The sequence below is a fragment of the Symphalangus syndactylus genome, chromosome 16 (assembly GCF_028878055.3).
Source record: "Symphalangus syndactylus isolate Jambi chromosome 16, NHGRI_mSymSyn1-v2.1_pri, whole genome shotgun sequence".
NCBI classification, from domain to species: Eukaryota; Metazoa; Chordata; class Mammalia; order Primates; family Hylobatidae; genus Symphalangus; species Symphalangus syndactylus.
In genome coordinates, this window is record NC_072438.2 from 89,534,085 (window position 1) to 89,559,033 (window position 24,949).

The 24,949-nt window shown below is 35.4% G+C and overlaps 1 long non-coding RNA gene across 1 annotated transcript in view; it reads right to left on the reverse strand.

The window, feature by feature from the left end:
- Window positions 1-384: 384 nt before the first annotated feature.
- Window positions 385-24,949, reverse strand: part of LOC129464703 (uncharacterized) — a 34,884-nt gene continuing 10,319 nt past the window's right edge. Inside the window, exons 2-3 of the long non-coding RNA XR_008651676.1 lie at window positions 13,810-13,849; window positions 385-442 (exon numbers count right to left, since the gene is read on the reverse strand). This is a non-coding gene — a long non-coding RNA (uncharacterized lncRNA). The remainder of the gene's footprint in view (window positions 443-13,809; window positions 13,850-24,949) is intronic.

Below are 24,949 nucleotides of genomic sequence, written 5' to 3' on the forward strand. Positions count from 1 at the left end.
TTACTCAGCTTAGATTACATGACCCCTATTTAGATTCATCCTTTTGTAAATATCGTTACATTTCTCACCCCCATTATTCTCACCAATATAAAAAACTGGACAAACTTGGTTGTCTGTCTCATGCCTACATTTGTAGCTAAACATTTCAAGAGAAAAATTATAGTAAGCTTATTGATATTTAGTAGTACATATTTAAAATCTCTAACCTAAAATGAAACAATTTATGTTTTTATAATACATTTAGCACAGTTAATCCTTGAATGACACAGATTTGAACTGCACAAATTTACTTATAGGAAGATGTTTTTCAGTAAAAGTTACCCAGAGTGTGCCTGCCTCTTCTATCTCCTTTTCCACCTTCTCCGCTTTTTTGGATTCTGCCACCCCGAGACAGTAAGACCAGCTCCGCCACTTCCTCCTCTTCCTCCTCTTCCTCAGCCTACTGAATGTGAAGGTGACAAGGAAGAAAACTTTTATGATAATTCACTTCCACTTAATGAATAGGAGATATATTTTCTTTTTTATGATTTCCCTAATTAACATATTCTTTTCTCTAGTTTCCCTTATTGTAAGTATACAGTATATAATATATATAACATAAAAATAGGGGTTAATAAACTGTTTATGTTATTAGTAAGGGTTCTGGTGAACAGTAGAGTATTAGTAATTACACGTCTGCGGAGTCAAAAGTTATAAGTTTTCTGGATAAAGATGTTTCCTTTGAATGTGTCTCTAGGCAGAGACTGGCCACTTAGGGGCTCAGGTTTTCCTAAAGTTATTTATGTTTTTAAAAGACTAGATTTTACTTACTTTTTTCTAGGGCTTTCCTTTCAAAGATTTTTGTGTAGCATATGATGTAAACCAAAAGCTGAAATGCTTAGTAGGAATGTGGAGTAGGGAGTGTGCAGTAACTTCCACTGTAATGATACTTAAGATATAGTATTCAGCTGCAAGGGTTTTATCAGCACAAGAATGTGAAAGACAGAAACATTTAAACAAAGATACACTGACCATCTTTTGTTTACTGCCTTCCCTCAAAATTGATTTTTCTTATTGTTGACAAATACCCTTTCAATATTTATTTTATTTTATGTTTTTTTATTTTTTGAGACAAAGTGTCACTCTGTCACCCAGGCTGGAGCGCAGTGGTGTGATCTCGCCTCACTGCAACCTCCACCTCCCAGGTTCAAGCGATTCTCCTGCTTCAGCCTCCTGAGTACCTGAGATTACAGGTGTGTGCCACCATGCCTGGCTAATTTTTGTATTTTTTTTAGTAGAGACGGGGTTTCACCATGTTGGTCAGGCTGGTCTCTTACTCCTAACCTCATGATCTGCCCGCCTTGGCCTTCCAAAGTGTTGGGATTACAGGCATTCTTTTTAATTGTTATGTTCCCAGCCTCTTTTTAATTTTTATTAGTACATGGTAGGTGTATATATTTACAGGGTACCTGGGATATTTTGATACATGTATACAATATATAATAATAACATCAGGGTCAATAGGCTATCCATTTCCTCAAGTATTTATCATTTCTTTATGTTACAACATTCCAATTATACCTTTTTAGTTTATTCTAAAGATGTACAATAAGTTATTGTTGACTGTAGTCACCTTGTTGTGCTATCAAATATTAGATCGTATTCATTCTATCCAGCTATATTTTTGTACCCATTAACCATTCCCACTTCCCACTACGCACTACCCTTTCCAGTTTCTGGTAATCATCATTCTACTCTCTATGTCCATGAGTTCAGTTGTTTTAATTTTTAGCTCCACAAATGAGTGGGAACATGCAAAGTTTGTCTTTCTGTGCCTGGCTTATTTCACTTAACATAATGACCTACTGCTCTATCCTTGTTGTTGCAAATGACAAGATCTTATTGTTTGCTAGGCAAGTAGTGCTCCATTTACATTTTCTTCATCCATTCACCTGTTGATGGATACTTAGGTTGCTCCAAATGTTGGCTATCCTGAATAGTGCCACAATAAAGATGGGAGTGCAGATATCCCTTTGATATACTGCTTTCCTTTTTCCTGAGTATGTACGTAGCAGTGGAATTGCTGGATCATATGGTACCCCAATTTTTAGTTTTTTGAGGAAGTGCCAAACTGTTCTCCATAGAATTTGCATGCATTCACATTCCCACCAACAGCGTGTCAATGTTCTCTTTTCTCTGCATCCTTTCCAGCATTTGTTATTGCTTGTCTTTTAACTGGGGTGAGATGATATCTCGTTGTAGTATTGATTTGCATTTCTCTGATGATCAGTGATCTTGAGCACCTTTTCATATACCTGCTTGCCATTTGTATGGTTTTTTTTTTTTTGAGAAATGTCTATTCAGATTTTTTGACCGTTTTTAATTAGATTATTATTTTTCCTATAGAGTAGTTTGAGTTCTTTATATGTTCCGGTTATTAATTCCTTGTCAGATGCATAGTTTGCAAATGCTTTCTCAGGTTCTGGGGGTTGCCTCTTCATTTTGTTGACTGTTTCCTTTGCTGTATAGAAGCTTCTTAACTTGATGTGATCTGATGTGTCCATTTTTGCTTTGGTTGCCTGTGCTTGGGGTGTATTACTCAAGAAATCTTTGCCCAAACAACGTCCTGAAGAGTTTCCCTAATGTTTTCTTTTAGTAGTTTCATAGTTTGAATCTTGTATTTAAGCCTTTAATCCATTTTGATTTGATTTTTGTATATGGTAAGAGAGAGTTTTAATTCTTTTGTGAATGGATATCTAGTTTTCTCAGCACCATTTATTATATAAACTGCTTTCCCCCATGTATGTTCTTAGCATCTTTGTCAAAAATGAGTTCACCGTAGATATATGGATTTAGTTCTATGTTCCCTATTCTGTTCCACTGGTCTATGGGTCTGTTTTTATGCCAGTCCCATGCTGTTTTGGGTACTATAGCTCTGTAGCATGATTTGAAGTCACATAATTGTTCATTCTTCCAGTTTTGTTCTTTTTGCTAAGGATGGCTTTGGCTATTCTGGGCCTTTTCTGGTTCCATATAAATTTTAGAATTTTTTGTGTGGAGAATATCATTGGTATTTTGATAGGGATTACATTGAATCGGTAAGTTGCTTTTGGTAAAATGGATATTTTAGCAAGAGTCTTCATATCCATGGACATGAAGTACCTTTACATTTTTTGTGCATCTTTCATTTTCTTGCATCAGAGTTTTATAGTTTTCATTGTAGAGATCTTTTACTCCTTTAGTTAAGTTTATTCCTGAGTATTTAGTTTTATTTTAACTATTGTAAATGGTATTACATTATTTCTTTTTCAGATTGTTCATTGTTGGCAGATAGAAATGCTTCTGATTGTTAGCAGGTGCGGTGACTCACGCCTGTAATCCCAGCACTTTTGGAGGCCGAGGTGGGCGAGTCACAAGGTCAGGAGATAGAGACCATCCTGGCTAACACGGTGAAACCCCATCTCTACTAAAAATACAAAAAATTAGCTGGGTGTGATGGCGTGCGCTTGTAGTCCCAGTTACTCGGGAGGCTGAGACAGGAGAATGGCATGAACCCGGGAGATGGAGATTACAGTGAGCTGAGATCGCGCCACTGCACTCCAGCCTGGGTGACAGAGCAAGACGCCGTCTCAAAAAAAAAAAAAAAAAAAAAATGCTACTGATCGTTATATGTGGATTTTGTAGCCTGTAACTTTACTGAATTTGTTTATTAGTTCAAGTAGTTTTTGATGGAGTCTTTTGGCTTTTCTAAATATAAGATTAGATCATCTGCAAACAAGGATAATTTGACTTTTTCCTTTCCAGCTTTGATTCCCTTTATTTCTTTGTCTTGTATGATTGCTGTAGTAGTATGTTGAACAGCAGTGGTGAAAGTGGGCATCTTTGTCATGTTCTGGATCTTAGAGGAAAGATTTTCAGTTTTTCCCTGATTGGTATGTTAATAGCTGTGAGTCTGTCATACATGGATTTTATCGTGTTGAGGTATGCTCCCTCTAAACGCAGTTTTTTGAGGGTTTTTATCATGTAGGGATGTTAAATTTTATCAAATGCTTTTTCAGTGTCAATTATAATGATCATATAGTTTTTATTCCTAATTCTGGTGGTATATTGTATTACATGGATTGATTTGTATATGTTGAACCATCCTTGCATCCCAGGGATTAATTCCAGTTGGTCATGCACAATTAACTTTTTAATGTGTTGTTGAATTTGGTTTGCTAGTATTTGGTTGAGAATTTTTGTATCAATATTCATGAATATTGGCCTGTAGTTTTCTTCTTTTGATGTGTCTTTGGTTATTTTAACAGGGTAATACTGGCTGTGTAGAATGCATCTGCAAGTATTCTCTCCTCCTCCATTTTTTAGAATAGTTTTAGTAGGATTGGTTTTAGTTCTTTTTTAAGTGTTTGGTAAATTCAGCAGTGAAGCCATGGAGTTCCAGTCTTTATTTTTGCTGGGAGACTTTTTATTATGGCTTCAGTCTCATTACTTGTTATTGGTCTGTTCGTGCTTGTATTTCTTCATGGTTCAATCTTGATAGGCTGCATGTGTCTAGAAATTTATTAATTTCTTGTTGGATTTCCAATTTTTGGCATATAGCTGCTCATAGTAGTCTCTGATGATTCCTGAATACCTGTAGTATCAGTTGTAATGTCTCCTTTTCCTCTCTGATTTTTTGTAGTTTTGCTAAAGGTTTTGTCAGTTTTGTTTATCTTTTGAAAAAAAAACAACTTTTCATTTCATTGATCTTTAGTATTTTCTTCATTGTAACTTCATTTATTTCTGTCCTAATGTTTTTATGTTTTTTTGAGACAGAGTCTTCATCTGTCACCCAGGCTGGAGTGCAGTTGCATCTTGGCTCACTACCACCTGTGCCTCCTGGTTTCAAGCATTTCTTGTGCCTCACCCTCCCAAGTAGCTGGGATTACAAGTGCGTGCCACTACACCCAGCTATTTGTGTGTATATGTGTATTTTTAGTAGAGACAGGGTTTTGCCATGTTGGCCATGCTGGCCTCAAACTCCTGATCTCAAGTGATCTGCTCACTTTGGCTTCCCGAAGTGCTGGGATCACAGGCATGAGCCACTGCACCCAGCTATTTCTATTCTTATCTTTACTATGTCTTTCATACCAACTTTGGATTTGGGTTGCTATTGATTTTCTATTTCTTTAAGATGCATCATTAGGTTGTTTAGTTGAAGTTTTTCTGCCTTTTTTCACGTAGATGCTTATTGCTATAAACTTTCTTTTTAGTACTGCTTTCACTGTATCCCCAAATGTTGGTATGTTCTGTTTCCATTTTAATTTGTTTCAGAAAATGTTTAAATTTCCTTCCTAATTTCCTCATTAACCCACTGGTTATTCAGGAGCATACTGTTTAATTAATTTCCATATGTCTGTGTAGTCTCCCAAATTCCTCTTGTTATTTAATTCTAGTTTCACTCCATTGTGGTCAGAGAAGACTTGATAGGTCAACTGTTTTTGAATTTCTCAGACTAGTTTTTTGGCCTAACATATGGTCCATCTGTGACAGTAATTCTTGTGCTAGGGGAAGAATATATATTTTGCAGCCATTGGATGAAATGTTCTGTAGGTATCTATTAAGTTCACTTGGTCTTTAGTGTTGATTTTCTTTCTGGATTATTTGTCCAATGCTAAACGTGGGGTGTAGAAGTCTTCAGCTACTATTACATTGTGGCCACTTCTCTCTTTAGCTCCAATAATATAAGCTCCAATGATATTAGTATATACCTGAGAGCTCCAATGTTGAGTGCATATACATTTATAATTGTTATATCTGCTTTCTGAAATGAGCCCATTATTATTTTATTATATTATGGCCTTATCTCTTTTTATAGTTTTGTTTTTAAATCTATTTTGTATAATATAAATATAGCTTCTCCTGTACTTTTTTGCATTACACTTCCATAGAATATGTTTTTCTATCCCTTTAAGTCTATGTGTGTTTCATAGATGAAACATATTTGTTTAGTCAGCAGATCATTGGTCTGGTTTTAAAAATCTGTTCAGCCACTCTATCTCTTTTGATTGGAGAGTTTAGTCCACTTAAGTTCAATGTCATTATTGATAAGTAAGGACATACTCATGCCACTTCATTATTTGTTTTCTGGTCTTGTTTCGTCCCTTCCCTCCTATCTTCCTTTTCATGAGTGTGATTTTCACTGGTGGTGTTTTTAAATCTCTTGTTTCTTATTTTTTGTGTATCTGTTGTAGTTTTTCTGATTTGAGGTTACCGTAAAGTTTGCAAATAACATCTTATTATTTTAAACTGGTGACTGAACACCGATTGCAAAAACAAATGAACAAAGAATGCAAGTAGTAAACTAATAATAATTCTATAATTTAACTTCATCCTCTACTGCTTTTAAAAATTTTGTTGTTCCTATTTATATATTATTATCTATGTTTTGAAAGTTTTGTAGTTACTATTTTTGATAGGTTCATCTTTTAGTCATTCTACTCAAGATATGAATAGGTTATACACTACAATTACAGTATTATAATATTGTGTATTTTTCTGTGTATTTACTATTACCAATGTGTTTTGTACACTCTGGTGATTTCTTATTGCTCATTAATGTTTTTTTTTTTTTTTTTTTTTTTTTTTTTTCAAATTGAAGAGTTACTTTAGCATTTATTCTAGAACAGGTATGGTGCTGATAAAATCCCTAAGCTTTTCCTTGGGAAATCTATTTCTCCTTCACGTTAGAAGGATTTCTTTTCTTTATTTTTTATTTTTATTTTTGCTGGATATACTACTCTAGATAAATGCATTTATCTTTCATTGCTTTAAATATATCATTTCACTCTCTCCTGACCTGTAAGGTTTCCACCGAGAAATCTGCTGACAGATGTATTGAACCTCCATTTTATATTATTGGTTTATTTTCTCTTGCTGGTTTTAGGTTCCTTTATCCTTGACTTTTGGGAGTTTGATTTTTAGATGCCTTGAGGTAGTCTTTTTTGAGTTAAATCTGCTTGGTGTTCTGTAACTTCTTATATCTGAATGCTGATATTTTTCTCTTGGTTTTGAATGTTCTCTGTTATTATCTCTTTCAATAAACTTTCTACCACAATCTCTCTACCTCACCTTTAAGGCCAATAACTCTTAGATTTGCCCCAATGAGACTGCTTTCTAGATCTTGAAGATATTTATCCTTCTTTATTCTTGTGTCTCAGAGTTCTGACTGTATATTTTCAAATAGCCTGTCTTCAAGCTCACTAATTCTTTCTTCTTAATTCTGCTGTTGAGAGACTGAAGTATTTTTCAGTATGTCTCTTGGATTTTTGAGCTCCAGAATTTCTGCTTGGTTCTTTTTAATTGTTTCAAACTCTTTGTTAAATTTATTTGATAGAATTCTGAATTCCTTCTTTGTGTTAACTTGAATTTTGTTGAACTTCCTCAAAATCACTATTTTGAATTCTGTCTGAAAGGTCACATGTATCTATCACTCTGGAATTGGTCCCTAGCACCTTACATAGTTCATATTGTGAGATCATGTTTTCCTGAATGGTCTTGATGCGTGTTGTTTGCCAATGTCTGATATTTGAAGAGTTAGGTATTTATTGTAGTCTTCGTATTTTGGGCTTTTTTGTATCTTTCTTTCTTGGGATGGTGATATCATTTGACTGTGTGTCCACCCAAATTTCATCTTGAATTGTAGCTCCCACGATTCCCATGTGTTGTGGGAGGGACCTGGTGGGAGGTAATTGAATCATGGGGGTGGGTCTTTCCTGTACTGTACTCATGATAGTGAATAAGTCTCATGAGATCTGGTGGTTTCGCAAAGGGAAGTTTTCCTGTACAAGTCCTCTCTCTGTTGCCTGCTGCCATGTAAGACGTGGCTTTCACTTTCTGCCATGATTGTGAGGCCTCCGCAGCCACATGGAACTGTGAATCCATTAAACCTCTTTTTCTTTATAAATTACCCAGTCTCAGGTATGTCTTTATCAGCTGAGTAAAAATCAGCTAATACAGATGGCTTTCCAAATATTCAAAATAATTGAGTTTTGTGATCTTAATCTTTGGTCATGGTATCTGCATTAGGAGACACTTCAAACCCAGTGACACTGTGATTCTTACAGACTCATAAAATTCCACTTTGCTTGTCTTTAAGATCCGGGAGAATCGCCTGGATTACCAGGCAGATATTTTTTTCTTTTTTGTTACTTTGCCCTAGAGAAACAGAGTCTCTGTCTTCTTGTTGAGCTGCCTGGAGCTAGGGGATGGGTGACACAAGCTCCCCTGTGGCCACTACCACTGGGGCTGTGCTGGGTCAGACCCAAAGCCAGAACAGCCCTGGATCTCGCCCATGACCTACAGTGACCAGTGCCTGGCTGCCGCTGATATATGCTCAAGCCCAAAGGCTCTTCCATCAGCCTGTGGTGAATGCTGCCAGGCCTAGATCTCTCCTTTCAGGGCAGTGGGCTTCCTTTTTGTCCAGCTTGTGTCCAAAAATGCCATCCGGAGGCCAAGGCCTACAATTGATGATCCCAAATATGCAGCCTACAAGCCTGCTTTGATGTTCTACTCCACTGGCCAAGCTGGTGTCCTAGCTGCAAAACAGTCTCCTTTACTCTTCTTTCCTCTCTCTGAAGCAGAAGGGGTTTCTCCACCTGGCCACTGCAGCTGTGAATGGGTTGGGCCACACCTGAAGCCAGCAAAGCCCTGGTCTCACCTAAGGTCTGTGGCTAGTACTGCCTGGGTACCATTAATGTTTATTCAAGGTAGAAGGGCTCTTTCTTTAGGAGCTGGTGAATTCTGCCAGGACTGGGTCCTTCCCTTCATGGCAGTGGGTTCTCTTCTGGCCCAAGATATGTCTAGAAATGGCCTGCAGGAGCCAGTACCTGGAATGGGGCTTCAGGACTCTGCCTGGTGGCCTGTTTTCCTATGGCTGATCTGGTATCCACATTGCAAGACAGTGCCGTCTTTACTTTCCCCTCTCCTCTCCTCAAGCTGATGGAAGGCTCTCCTGCAGCTTCAAGCTGCGCTCTCTGGGGTTTGGGGTGGGGGGATGATGTAAGCGCTTTCTTGGCTGCTCTAGCTATCGTCTCACTAGGTTATGTACACCCCAAGTTCACTGGTTCTGAGCCCAGCACTGTACTAGAACTTGCCTAGCAACTTCAGTAGTTTGGCCTCAACTCCCTTTCAAGTTTATTTAGGATCCTATGGCGCTTTTGCCCATGGTAGGGGGGCTAACTGGAACTCAGGTTCCTGTTTGGATGAATGATTCCATTCTGGCTAGGCCTGGTCTAAATGCTTTCTCTCTGGTGCCAGCAAATTCGGTTCTGTGTTGCTTTCTGCTATGACAGGGCAGTACTGAGTTACAATACAAAGTCTGATATTCGCTATGCTCTCCCTCCCCCAAACACACGTATTTTCTCTCCATGTGGCCATTGCCAGGGAATGGGAAAGGGGTGATGTTAGCAATTCAAGACTTCCTTTTCTACCCTCTTGAGTGCCCTTTTCCTTGATATGATGTTAAGACCAAGTACTGTGATTGCTCACTTGATTTTCAGTACATATGAAAGTACTAGTACTATCTTGTGTGGCTAGCAGTGCAGGTTGGTTGCTGTGGGGGAGGGAGCAATCACTGGAGGGTTTTATTTGGTCATTTTCTGTTGCTAAATATTCTTTAATTGTTCCCCTAGTATTATATTAAATGCATAGACTCTGAATCTAGTGAATGTGTTGTTTCAAAATCTTACTTCGATACTTACTAGTTGTTACCTTGAGAAAGTCAGTTAATCAGTTGTGCCTTGGTTTATTCATCTGTAACACTGAATTATATGGGACTTAAATGTATGTCCAGAACAGCATATTCTGATAACTACCAATATTATTCATCATTGTATGTCTGAAAATATTTATTATGCCCTTTAATGAGTCTCTGAGAATAAAATTCTAAAATAGAAAATTTCCCTAAGAATTTTGAATATGATATAGGTTTTTCTGACACCTTTGCTGCTATAAAAAGTCTACAAATAACAGGAAATAGGTCTTTTTCTATTCTGGTAGATTTCGTCTCTTTTATATCTTAAAAAATAGTTTTTCTATGATGTTTCTAAGTGTAAATTTAGGTTCATTTTTCCTGCTTAACATTTGGTGTACATTTTTAATCAGGAAATACAAATTTTTTTAGTTTGTAAAATTTCTTTAGTTTGCAAAATTCTCCCAAATAACTATTATTTTCCCATCATCCAGTTAATTCTCTTATTGTGAAACTGTTTCCAGACAAATATTGCTTTTCCATTTTTTTTACCCTTTTGTCTCTTTGTGATTTATTTTTTAATGCCTTATATTTTATTGTCTTCATATTCATGAATTTATTTCTCAATCATGAATTTTCTAGAGTTTATTCTAGATATTGTGTGTTTAACTTCAAACACTCCAGATTTTTTATTTTTAAGTTTTCCCTTTTTTCTTAAAACATTTAGCTTTAATTCATTGGTATTTTAATGTTGCAGTTTATTTTTATTGAGTATAAAGTATGCCTTTATATTTTCTTATATGTTAAACATACTGATTTTTAAATTCTTTTTATTTCTATTTTATAAATTAAATTCATGATATATAAATTAATATTCTGATAATAAATTTTATTGATTATCTTTTAGTATTGCATTTCTTTGTTTGTCAAATATTGACTGTACACTCATTTTGTGAAGAAGGCGCTTTCTTTATCTTTCTTATTCCAGTTCTGCTTCTTTCTCTCTGGGTCTGGCATACAGCACACTCCCTGACTTAGAGTTTGTAGTTTTTCTCCTTCTGGAGACCCACTGAGGTCCCCACTCATTCAGAGAATGGTCACATAAGGGCAGTTTGGAAATAAATTCTAATGTGAAATTGGAAATATGGAAGACTTATTGCAGTTCCAGAGTAGAACTTGGCTCAGTTCTGATTATAAATTTGTGGTTTCTGTGTCCCCAGGTAGAACTGCCACTTTCTGGGAGCTCCAGCCTTAGGTAGCAATGGAGGAAATTTTTAAAATCTTTGTTTCTGAAATGGAAAATGGACCCCGACCTTGGCTTCAAGGAGTGTAACTGTCTCGTGTCTTTTTTTTTTCTTCTTTTTGGCATGAAACAATTTAATTCCCATTGTTCAGCCTAAATCAAATTTCCAGGCAATACTAACTGTTTCAGGCTTGCTTGGTCTTTTTGTGTTTGTTCCATTTCTTCCATTTGTTCCAATGAGATATTTACCTTATATTTGAGGCATACTTTGTCTCTCTTTGTTTGCTTTCTCCCTAGTTCATCTCTTATTGCACTGCTATTTAAACCATTAGAGCTGATTGAAGTTTGAACATCTGTATCATATTCATCCAAAAATCTCTGAAGGATTCATGAATTTACCTTTAACTGCACTCCTAAGTTATCTAAATTTCTTTCCTAAAACATCAAAAACTTCATCCAATATTTGTTCTGTGTGTCCTGGACATCTTAGCAGCATACAACACAGTCTATTATTTTGACTCTTGTGACATCTAGATATTGAGAAATATCTCCTACCTCTAGAAATTTTTCTTAGTCTCTTTCCCTGACAGGCTGATCTTAGCCAGAATCTATTTCTTTTTCTACACTTGTTTTCTGAAATGCTATATTCTATTTCCATAATTTTAAAATTAATAACATATGCTCTCATTTCACCATTTGTCACCAAACCACTTCTATGACATTCATATTAAGTTTTACAACATGAATGTAACATGTACATACGCATATCTTACGGGTATCCCAAAATCTCTTACAGCAACAACTGGTTAGTTGCCCACTAAATACCTGCTTCTCAGAATACAGAGCAGAACTGTATTCACACATCCCTTGTGTTTATGTTTATTTTAACAATAGAATTTGAACAGAAGCACTGTAACACTCAGGATTTGAAGCAGTAAAGAGCAGGCGTGCCTTTTTCATGCTCTTTTTATTCATTTCACTTGACTGCTAGATGATACATGGTAAATTATAGTGCATATGTTGGAGAAAGAGATGTCTATATCCCTCAGATGCTCTAGGGCCATATGTCCTGGACTAAGTGCAACTGAAAAATCATTCTTCATATTAATCCATTCCACATTGGGTTCCATCTGTTATTATAGCATATGGTGGCCTACCTTAGCTAATATATCACTAACACTTGTTTCTGTCCAAGTTTTTCTCTGACTAGACTTCTGATACACCATTCTTTTTTCAGTTATTTAAATAGGTAAAACTTTATTTTGCTTTAGAGTCTGTTTTCTGTTGCCCGGAATGCTCTCTTCCTATGTTTATCTCATACCTATTTTCTTCTCATCTTCTCTTTTTTATCTTCAATCCAAATTCTGTTTATGATTTATAGTTATTTAACTAAGATATTAAAAAAGTAGCACTCCTGCCCCATTATTTACCAGAAGTATCCTATTTATCTTATTTACAGCAGTTGGTAATTTTATATATATATAAAATGTATATATAAATTAAAAAGCACACGTGTGTATATATACACACACATATTTATATATAAAATTACATATATATATATATATATATATATATATATATATATATGTATGCTTGTTAATGTTTTTTCTCGCTAAAATAAAGGGAGTACTTGGGCAGGAAAGCCACCTCTAAACCAATGGATACCACAATGCTAAATTTTAGATTTATCTGGAATGTTGAAATAAAGCTGCCACATCACAACCTACTTTGGGATTTACATCATAGCCTCTCAGAAGACAAAGACAACTGAAGTTTACAGGCTCTCTGATAATTAATGCTACTAAGTGGTATGTCTAATTTTTTAATTATTTTTCCCCAAATATTTATTGGCTTTCTAGCACTTTATAGAGATATGTTATATAGTTGCAGTATTTTAGTGCACATGCATATACTGTGCTGTAGATTATATATATAATATGTGTGTGTGTGTATATGTGGTGAAATATCTAAACTATCCCTTTCTATATATATATATATATATATATATATATATATATATATATATATGGGTGAAAAATCTTCCTTCTCTCTCCAAATCTCTTCATAATCTCACTTTTTTATGTAACCATCATTAATAGCTGGGTTGCCTTCTTCTAGAGATTTATGAGTCAAACAATATTTATTTAATGTGTTCTATGTGCTATGCTTTACTGAGTCAGGTTAGAGAGAAATAGGCAGGCAGACAAAGATAGGTACTTTATTACAATAAAGTTGTTGCCTTATACACCTGTAGGTAAACACACTCCCCAGTTTTTCACGCAGTGATGTACCAATGATATGCTTCCATGTTAATATGTCCTAGTGTCCTTTATTCTTTTTAATAGGCATATATATATATGTATTTATATTTCTCTATATGTTCTATATCTCCCTTGTTTTTTAACAGGAAGACATTTATGTTGACAAAGTCTATATTTGATCATGGCCCTCTATGTATATTAAGTTGTCTCTAATAATTTGTTCTCATAAATAATGTTGCAGTGAACAATGAAGATCTTTGTTAGAGCTTATAAGGGTGGATTCATAGCAGGGATTATTCAATTTAGAAAAGGTGGAAAGAAATAAAATCCCTTATAAATTGTAAGGCTCCATGAGAAAATACAAAAATATTTAATATTTCCATAGATAGGGAGAGCTCGCTTCTGAGAAGAAAGTTGCCTTGAAAAAAAAAAGAACTTTTCAGCTTACCATTCAAAACAGTTTGGGTATTGTTTTGTGTATTCAAATATAATAATTAAAACAGAGATAAAAGTCGAAGGATAAAATACAGAGGCACAACAACATCATATACTAAGGAATAGCAAACTGGTCTAATAAAAAGAATAGTACATACATATAACTGCAATCTGTTGTTAAAGTACAATTAAGGGCATCTGGAGAAAGAAAGTAATAATTGAAATAGAATAAAACATGAAACTCAGAAGGAACACAATGTGGGTCAAAAGCGTAAGTTATTTTCCAGCAATTAGTTTTGTCTCTTTCTAGACATTTATATTTCTGATATTCTTTGAACATTAAATTACAAACATACAAAAGTTACATGATATTGCACTGACTACACAACTCCTGTAATTAATTCTTAAACAGAGTGCTCACTTTAGATTTCACTATTTTAAGAAAAACCTATGCATATTGGAGACACATCCTCACTCTGCACAACTCCAATATGCATATGTCTCTATTAATAAAGCATTGTGCAATGTGAATACCAGCTGCCTTATTTTACATTTGGAAAGTTAATATATTTTTACTGATCTTTATTTTTAGCAATCACATAATTTAGTTTTTTCTTAATCTAGTAGGCTTGAGGGCAGTTTGGGAAAAAATGAAATAATTTAACCAGAGAAAAATTGTATGCAGAATCATCATAGAATCCAAAATCATCTTTTTATGCTTACTACATGCTTCTGCATATGAACAGCTGAGTCTAATTATTTTCAACTTACCTTATTAGAAGTATATGACTTAAATCTAGATATATTGAATGTATTTGTATGTTATTATCATAGAACTTAAGATGTCACCTCCTCTTCCTTGTCAGAGAAGACAGAAGCTTCTTCCACAGTGTGGTTCCACTCTGGTAGCCATCTCCATAAAAGCATAGTAGTGAACATGACTGACCCACTGAGTTTGACTTGAGAAGGAAGAGGGTGTCTATAGGTGATGTACAGAAAGTAGACTGGCTATCAAATCTTTTCAGGATGTTTACAGTTTGTTCTACATGCAGGAACAACTTTAAAATATTTCTCTCTCTAAAGTAAGCACAAGAAAAACATAAAAATTAGAGTAGAAATCGATGAAATTTAAAGTAGAGAAACAATAGGGAAAATTACTGAAGCCAAAGATTCGTTCTTTTGCAGATTTGAGAAAATCTGCAAAATTAATAAAGTTCTAGTCATGCTAGCAAAGAAAAAAAAAATGGAGATACCAATGACCAATAGGAAATAAAGAGGGGTCTTCACTGTTGATTCCATAGACATTGCAAGGATAATATAGAACTGCTACAAACAATTCTTCATCCATAAATTCCACAACTTAAGTCGTTGAATTTCTTGAATGACACTACCTACAAAAATCACTGAAAGAGAAACAGATAATCTAAAAAGCTTTATACCTAATAAGCAATTGAAATAGTAGTGTAAAACTTTCCCAAAAGAAAACATTAGGCCAGTATAGTTTTATTGGTGACTTCTACATTGATGAAATAATTAACAGCAATTATATACGACCTCTCTCAGAAAATATAAGAAGGGATGTTTTGTTAGTAGCCAAACTAGAGAAATATATTACAAAATCCTAAATATCATTATGTCTCATGAGCATAGATGCAGAAATACTTAGTGAATTCAATGTGGCAATATTTAAAATGAATTTTAAAGACTATGACCAAGTGGGGTTCATTCTGGGAATGCAAGTATATTTCATCATTTGTAAATACAGCAGTATAATTTATTACATTAATATAACTAAATGTTATAAAGTTAAAATACAAATAGTATAAAAATATAATTTATTATATTAACAGACTTAGAAAAACATGTGATCATCTCAATAGATGCAAAATAAGCAATGAACAAAATGCAACACTTATGATAAAACACCACAAGAACCTGCACATCTTGCACATGTACCCCTGAACTTAAAGTTATAAAACAAACTAAAAAGCTAGAAATAGAATGGAAGTGCCTAACATCATAAAGGGCATAGGTAAACAAAGAAACTCTACAGCTAGTTTCATACTTAGTATCTGGAAATGAAATATTTTCTAAGATTAGAAACAATGCAAGGATATCATCTCACCATTGTTATTTAACACTGGACCAGAATTCCCAGCTATTGTGATAAAGGGAGATAAAAAGCAAAAACCATACATATAAAAAAGGAAAAGAAGGAATAATTTATATTTATTTGCAGATGACACAGATGCCTACGTAGACAATTCCAAAAAACTGCAAACAAACACAACAAACCATTTCTGGAACTAGTGAATGAGTTTAGCGAGATTACAGGGTACAGTGCCAGTGTCCAAAGTCAATTGTTTTCATATATATATTGTTTATTCTTGCCATGAAAAACTGGAATTTGAAAACAAAATCAACACAAAAACCCTATATAGTAGCAACAAAAATGGAAGTAGTTAGATATAAATTTAAGAAGTAAAATATGTACAGGATATATGTAGAGAGAAAACCAGGAAACACTGATTGAAGATATCATAGAAGATCTAGCAATATTGGGAGATGAACCATCTTTATGGATTGGATGAGTCAATATTTTTTAAAAAATGTCAGTTCTTTCCAATTTTATCTAAAAATTCAATGCAATCCTATTCTAAATAATAGTAAGACTCTTTTTGGAGATACCCAAAAATTGATTCTAAAATTACGTGAAAAGTCACAGTTATTGAAACAGCCAAAACAATTCTGAAAATGAACAAACTGAGAAGACTCATCTTACTCAATTTACAGAGTGATAAAATTAGAGTTAATAAGATAGTTTGAAAGGATATACACATGGCTCAATGTAGCTGAGTTAGAGTTATCTTGTGGTGGTGGTTAGTTTAGAATACTAGTTCAACTTACGCTAGAACCTTAATGAAGCCTTCTTTATAGGCCAACAGTGCTTAGTTAGGAATATATGGAAATGAAAAGTAAGCAAAGTCTGTTAGGCATGAAAAATAGTATTTTCTCTCTAAATCCTAATTGAAATTCACACAAAGGAGTAACAGTTTATAAAATATATTTAATGAATCAAGTTGGACATTACCTTTGTAAATTCAGACACAAACAAAAATTATGAGAGGATGAATATGTAAATTGATTAATTGGTTCAGAATAAAAATCACATAAATTACTAGGACCTGGGATAGCAATATGCAGAATAATTCTTTCAATCCAAAAAAAATTTTGGTTAGTGAAATGAAGAAATAAATCATTCTATATTAAAGATTATAGAATATTCTCTGCTTTCAAGGAAAAAATAACAAGAATATATATCACGTCCATGACAATAAAGATTCCCTCGCATGGGATCATTTTTCAGAGACTGAAACTGTAACTGATTTTAAAAATTCCGCCAGGCACACTAAGAGTGAAAACATAGGAAGAAACAATTATGATGGATGGCTATGGATGTGCCTCCCATTAGATCTGTGTTTGAAATAACTGAGATAAAGGTGGACATTTCTCTCCCTTATTTGTTTAGTTTTATATGTTCATTTCACCTCTTGCTTGCACAGCATACACCAATTTGTATTCTCAAGTGGTAGCTTTGTGTCTAGGATTCAATGTGAAAAGAATATGCATTTTCTATTTTTTACAAATTGAAAGTGGCAGCATGTCATCTACCACGCAAAGAAAAATTAAGGGTGAGTTATAGGGGCATGGTTGTGCCAATGACTTCGAACCATACACCACTGGGAACACATCTGCAACTGAACAGGTTGGTTTAAGACACATTGAAGTGAGGAGGAACACACACATGGGGAACTGTGGGATGTCTCAGTAAGATGTGAGGAAGTACTTCTTATGTGGGCCTGGGTTAGGTGATCTTGGGAAGGGTTTAAGGAAGCAGGACTTTGCTATGGATTGGATGCTGTCAGGGAGTTGAGGGTACTACTAGGACTGGATATTTCAATATACCGTTCCTAGAAGAAAAAAAAAAATGACTAGACATAATACATGAAGGAACAACAGCCAGCATAGTCAGCATGGCCACTTTTGTGGTTTGGGCAACACAATTAATAACAGAAAAATTTCTCTTACTCCTCATTGTTCATAAGTCCAGATCCTTAGCATGGCTTTTGAACTATATTCACTTTGACATCTTTATTTGTTCAGGCTTTAATCTTTAGTGCCTGTCAAAATGGTCTTCTTACTACTTTTTTCCCAATTTTAAAATGTCGTATTTCTTTTTAAAAATGTGAACTGCTTAACTCTTCCTCCCTCCATCCCTTCCTTTTTTACTCTTCGTTTCTTCCTTCATAACCTTGATCCCTTCTTCTAGGTAGCTTTAGCATCTCAATGAGATCTCTCCCTGCATTGTATGCACAGCTAGTGTTATAAATTCTGTTTTGAAAATTAATAAGATTTTGTGTAGTAACAGTTTCATAGCCTTGTTGATAAGGCATACATTTCTGGCATTGCCGCTTATTTTTTTGTGTTTGGTCTTTATATCCCCAACTAAATTTGCATTAGTGATTTTGAAAAAAATCAAACATCCCAAGTATTAATGACCTTTGTCACATCATTTTTTTATTCCTTATAACACTAGCACTGTATTTTACAGACTGTAATACTTTGATAAATATTCATTAATTTGATTTGCTGGTATGTATGCTACAGTGAAACAACCTTATATCACTGTTCATAAAACCTCCTTATAATTGTTTTAAATGGTCTATTCCAAGGAATATTAGTGTTTTTATCAAATATTTCTGGCAGATTGGGCTGATGAATTTATTGAGCCGAGGTTGTAAATATTATACATTATTAGAAAATTAATAATTTTTTTTTTTTGAGACGGAGTCTCGCTCTGTCGCCCAGGCTGGAGTGCAGTGATGCGATCTCAGCTCACTGCAAGCTTCACCTCCCGAGTTCACACCATTCTCCTGCCTCAGCCTCCTGAGTAGCTGGGACTGCAGGCAACTGCCACCATGCCTGGCTAATTTTTTGTATTTTTAGTAGAGATGGGGTTTCACCGTGTCAGCCAGGATGGTCTCGATCTCCTGACCTTGTGATCCGCCTGCCTCGGCCTCCCAAAGTGCTGGGATTACAGGCGTGAGCCACCACGCCAGGCCAATAATCTTAATTAATTATTTTGCATCGACTATACCTACCACAACCAAGAAGAAAACAATGAATTAGGAATATGTCATTCAGGCTGGGTGCGGTGGCTCATGCCTGTAATCCCAGCACTTTGAGAGGCCAAGGTGGGTGGTTCACGAGGTAAAGAGATCAAGACCATCCTGGCCAATATGGTGAAACCCATCTCTACTAAAAATACAAAAATTAGCTGGGTGTGGTGGCGCACTTCTATAGTCCCAGCTAATTGGGAGGCCTAGGCAGGAGAATCACTTGAACTTGGGAGGTGGAGGTTGCAGTGAGCTGAGATCACGCCACTGCACTCCAGCCTGGCAAAAGGGTGAGACTCTGTCCAAAAAAAAAAAAAAAAAAAAAAAAAAGAGAGAAAGAAAAGAAAAGAGAAAGAAAGAAGTCATTCATTTAGGAAATATATAGGGCCCTTAATATCAAGTAAGAGAGGTACAACTTGAACCAGCATTGAGGGTGAAGGCTTTGTCTCCTCTTGTAATGTTTCCTTGCAACTGGTAGGTTTTCAGACAGGACAGTTAGCATGGCATTCCTCTAGTCAGGGAGGACAGCTCACATGGCATTGTAGTCTCCTGTTCACTTCCTAACTCATGGCTCCCTGGGGAATGAGGAAGGTCGTAATCTGATGAGGCGTGTGCAAGAAGAAACTGAGCATAGGGAACTCAGGTCCCACCCTCATAAATAATACTCATAGAGCATGTGTCCATCTCTATCCTTTTTTACTTTAAATTTAGTGTCAGCCCCAGGAGGCCCAGTGATGCTTGAGTAACTGTCTCTGTTCTAGGTTCTTTTGATGTCTGTTTCATCATTAATAAAAGAGGTACTCTGGTTTTTCAACTCCATTTCCCTTTTGAGTTATTCAAGATGCTTCAGATCTCAGATGTAGACAAGTAGTTCTTCTTTGAGCCTCCTCATTCCCTAACAGAGAGCTTAAGCTAAAAGATAGCTCTAAGCTAAGAGCAATGAAATGTAGAGAAAAAAGGCTACTGGATTATCTTAAGCATCTATATGTAACATATTTTAAAACTGTATGTGTTTTGGAAACCTTCCTTGATAAGCTCAAGCTAATCCTCCAGGGTCCTGAGGAAAGGGGAAGAATTACATTGGGGCAGAGAGGGGAAGATGGTTTAATGTCATCAAAAGAGCCATAGGAACAGAACAAAAAGAAAAAAATATGAAACTGATGACAAGGCTAAAGTATTAGAGAAATTTTAAGTATTCATCTCTTTCTGTAGGAGCCCAATGATTGATTCTGAATATTCTAATTCAAATGTGTATTTTATTTCAATGTGCAATTCTATTATCTTATATTGTACGTCATCAGAGAAAAATTAAGAGTCAGTGCTCTACGGTTGCCTTTGGTTTAATGCTAAGTTTTAGTGTTGTATGTATTCATTCTTATGATCCTTAAACTAACTGAATAATAACTGTCATAAGATGCATTTTTAATTTATTTTTTAGAAAATGCATTTTAAATACAGGAAACTAAAGCACAGAGCGATAAACGAATTCATTTGAGGTTGCACAAATATTAAGTAATGGAACAGGGAATTAAAGCTAGGCTGTTGGAACTCAGACACTATTCCCTTTATAGTGTTGATATATTATGCATCTGTTTTCTATCAGACTATTTGTCTGTCTGTCCATCTCTTTATCACTTATCAGTCTGTATATTTTGTACAGGAGTAAAAAACAAGAAAATGCAGCAGCGTAATTCAAAGATTCACTTAAGCAACATGTATTTGAAATAAAAAAGAAAATGCTACAATAAGGCAATAATGGCTTATGCAAATGTAACATGTATAAGAAGTCCACCAGGAGGAAATTGTTTGCTTTGATTCACTGGCTTAATGATGTAATAGCCAATATTTCTGTAATTCCTATTTTTTTTTTTTTTTTTGACACAGAGTCTCTCCCTTGCTCTGTCGCCCAGGCTGGAGTGCAGTGGTGTGATCTTGGCTCACTGCAACCTCCACCTCCTGGGTTCAAGTGATTCTTGTGCCTCAGCCTCCTGAGTAGCTAATATAAAAATTAGCCAGGCATGGAGGCACACACCACCACACCCAGCTAATTTTTGTATTTTTAGTAGAGATGGGGTTTTACCATGTTGGCCAGGCTGGTCTCAAACTCCTGACCTTAGGTAATCCACCTGCTCTGGCCTCCCAAAGTGCTAGGATTACAGGCATGAGCCACCACGCCTGGTCTTATCTCTGTAATTTCAATAATCATCTCTGTATTTAAGCAGGAAGAAGGGTTCAGGAGGAAGTACCTTGCCAGCTTCTTTTCCCCTTTCCTATCAAAAGCATTATCTCACATCAAATATCATGAGTAAAAACTGTATTACGTGGCCACCTTTAGCTGCAAGGGAGGTTGGGAAAAACAATACTTGACTTTTTCACTTTAGTATTGGGAGCTAAGTAGCATGAAATGTGTTGTTTAAGGCTTTAGAATAAGATCGTCTACACACTGAGTTTCTCCAACTTTTGTTATCTGCCTAATAATTCATTCCATGCTTCACAAAACTTTCAGACTTCTAGTTTTAGTTACATAAAATTTACCTGAATTTCACATAATTTTAAATAATAAGAATACTAATTTTAAAAAATCATGTTCTGGGCCTGGCACAGTGGCTCACACCTGTAATCCCAGCACTTTGGGAGGCCGAGGTGGGTGGATCACGAGGTCAGGAGTTCGAGACCAGCCTGGCCAACATGGTGAAAACCCATCTCTACTAAAAATACAAAAATTAGCTGGGAGTGGTGGCAGGTGTCTGTAATCCCAGCTACTCAGGAGGCTGAGGCAAGAGAATCGCTTGAAACTGGAAGGTAGAGGTTGCAGTGAGCTGAGACTGCGCCACTGCACTCCAGCCTGGGCAACAAGAGCAAAATTCTGTCTCAAAAAAAGAACAACAAAAAAATCATGTTCTGACACATTCTTATATGCTTTTCATGAGGGTGTATGTGTGTGTATATATATATATACACACATGGTCAAAATATAGTCAAATTACATAGATTGTGTTGCACCTTAATTTGATTTCTTTCCTTTTCTTGTTATTTCTTCTACTGGATGTTCTTAACTTATGCTATTTAGTCTTCATCTTCACATAGAGCTAGATTTTCGGATAGCATGGGCTTGAGATAATGAAAACTTTGCTTGGTGAAGACTACTTTCAAATTTCTATTAGACATTACTATGGCAAAGAGTAATCAGGATTTAAGGTTTGTTTGTTAAAGATTTCATGGAGGTATTGACCAATGAATATTTAGTAAATTCTTGCCTAACATTTGGTTAACAATGAGCTAAGGTTTTGTAGAGATAGTGATTCGAAGAAAAAGCTACCAAGTTACTGGAAGTGGTAGAAACTGTGAGTAGAACTGAGAATTCATAGAAGGCAGTAGAAGTTACAGCGGGCCACTGAACTTGACCATTCCTGGCCTAGCCCACTCTTGAATCCACCATATCAGTAGCCCACTCTTGGATCCACCATATCAGTAGCCCACTCTTGCATCCACCATACCTACATTCTCCATGAGAGAAAGACTTATAAAGGGAAGACCTGCTGTATCCTTAGGCAACTGTCATCTCAGTTGTAGAAAGCTTCTGGAAGAGAACTTATTATGAAAGAAATACGGACATCAGTGTTTTCTGGAAAACAGTCGATTCCCCACCCTCCACACTCCCAGAATTCAACCAAGTATCATCATAAAACAAAGCTAACTCTCACTTACTCAAGTAGACAGGGCTTAAAAGCTTTAAGCTTTGTAATTTTGCTATAAATGTAGGATGGAAGGGTAAATTTAAAAATTTAATTAAAATTAATGAGACATTCACAAAAGTGCTGCTTTGTTTTTCTTCAGTTGTCTCTTGAATTATAGTTAAATTTTAAAGTCATAATTAGTATAAAATGTATATAGCTTTCAACTTAGAACTGAGGAAAGTATTTGAGATTTGCTGATTGTAATCAGGACATTCAAGCAAGAGAAAGCAATATAGATTCAAATTTTGGATTTCTTTGAGAAGCCTGGCTAATTTGGAGAATTTTGTGAATAATTATATTATGAAAGTTATAATCATGATACATAATCTAAAGTCAAGGATAATCATCCTTTATTACAGAAATATCAAACATGAGCTGAGTGATTTTAATGCTAACTGCTTTTCTTCCTTACCATTTAACCTTGCATAAACACTTTTAGAAATTCATTTAAAAGTTTTCTCTGGAATTGAGGTACTCCCAGTAAAGAGTACAATTTGCACCCTGTTGTATTTTACAACTAGGCTAGCTGCTCAGATATTTCTTCTCAAGGTTGAAGGTATGATAGAATTGTGGATGCTTCAATAAATTAGAAAGAAAAATGTAACTAGAAAACTTTGGATATGGGTATATTTGGTCAGAAGACAAAAGTAATGGTAGACTCAATTCAATTCATGTTTCTTTGTTGCTTTTAAACTTACTCGTTTGAATTATATTTTCCAACATTTTTATATCAGAAAAGAGTGTATATATATATATATATATGTGTGTGTGTGTAGTGTTTACAATGAAACATAATACATATTATAAATAAATATATAGTATATGTTTATAATTAATATATATGTTGGTTTAAATTATAATTATATGTGTTGTTTTTTCTTTATTTCTTCTATAAAAAGGGATACATATGCAGAATGTGCAGGTTTGTTACATAGGTATACATGTGACATGGTGGTTTGCTACACCTATTGGCCCATTCTCTAAGTTCCCTCCCCTCACCCCTCACCCCCCAACAGGACCTGGTGTGTGTTGTTCCCCTTTCTGTGTCCATGTGTTGTCAATGTTCAGTGCTCACTTAAGAGTGAGAACATGTGGTGTTTGGTTTTTTGTTCCTGTGTTAGTTTGCTGAGGATGATGGCTTCCAGCTTCATCCATGTGCCTGCAAAGGACATGATCTCATTCCTTCTTAGGACTGCATAGTACTCCATAGTGTATATTTACTATATTTTCTTTTTCCAGTCTATCATTGATGGGCATTTGGGTTGGTTCCATGTCTTTGATCTTGTAAACAGTGCTTCAATAAAACAGGTGTGCATGTGTCTTTACAGTAGAATACTTTATATTCTTTTGAGTATATATCCAGTAATGAGATTACTGGGTCAAATGGTATTTCGGGTTCTAGATCCTTGAGGAACCACCATACAGTCTTCCACAATTGCTGAACTAATTTACATTTCCACCAACAGTGTAAAAGTGTTGCTATTTATCCACAGCCTCACCAGCATCTATTGTTTCCTGACTTTTTGATAATCGCCTTTCTGACTGGCATGAGATGGTATCTCATTGTGGTTTTGATTTGCATTTCTCTGATGATTAGTGATGGTGAGATTTTTTTTCATATGTTTGTTGGCTGCATAAATGTCTTCTTTTGGGAGTGTCTGCTTATATCCTCTGCCCACTTTTTGATGGGGCTACTTTTATCTTCTTGTAAATTTGTTTAAGTTCCTCATAAATTCTGGACATTAGTAGACCTTTGTCAGATGGGTAGATTGCAAAAATTATCTCCTATTCTGTAGGTTGCCTGTTCACTCTGATGATAGTTTCTTTTGCTGTGCAGAAGCTCTTTAGTTTAATTAGATCTCATTAGTCAATTTTGGCTTTTGTTGTAATTGCTTTTGGTGTTTTTGTCATGAAGTCTTTGCCCATTCCTATGTCCTGAATGGTATTGCCTAGGTTTTCTTCTACAGTTTTTATGGTTTTCTGTTTTAGATTTAAGTCTTTAGTCCATCTTGATTTAATTTTTATATAAGGTATAAGGAAGATGTCCAGTTTTAACTCATTTTATGAAGCCAGCATCATCTTGATACAAAACCAGGAAGAGACACAACAAAAAAGAAAATTTCATTCTAACTGGTGTGAGATGGTATCTCACTGTGGTTTTGATTTGCATTTCTCTGATGGCCAGTGATGATGAGCATTTCTTCATGTGTTTTTTGGCTGCATAAATGTCTTCTTTTGAGAAGTGTCTGTTCATGTCCTTTGCCCACTTTTTGATGGGGTTGTTTGTTCTTTTCTTGTAAATTTGTTTGAGTTCATTGTAGATTCTGGATATTAGCCCTTTGTCAGATGAGTAGGTTGCAGAAATTTTCACCATCTCACACCAG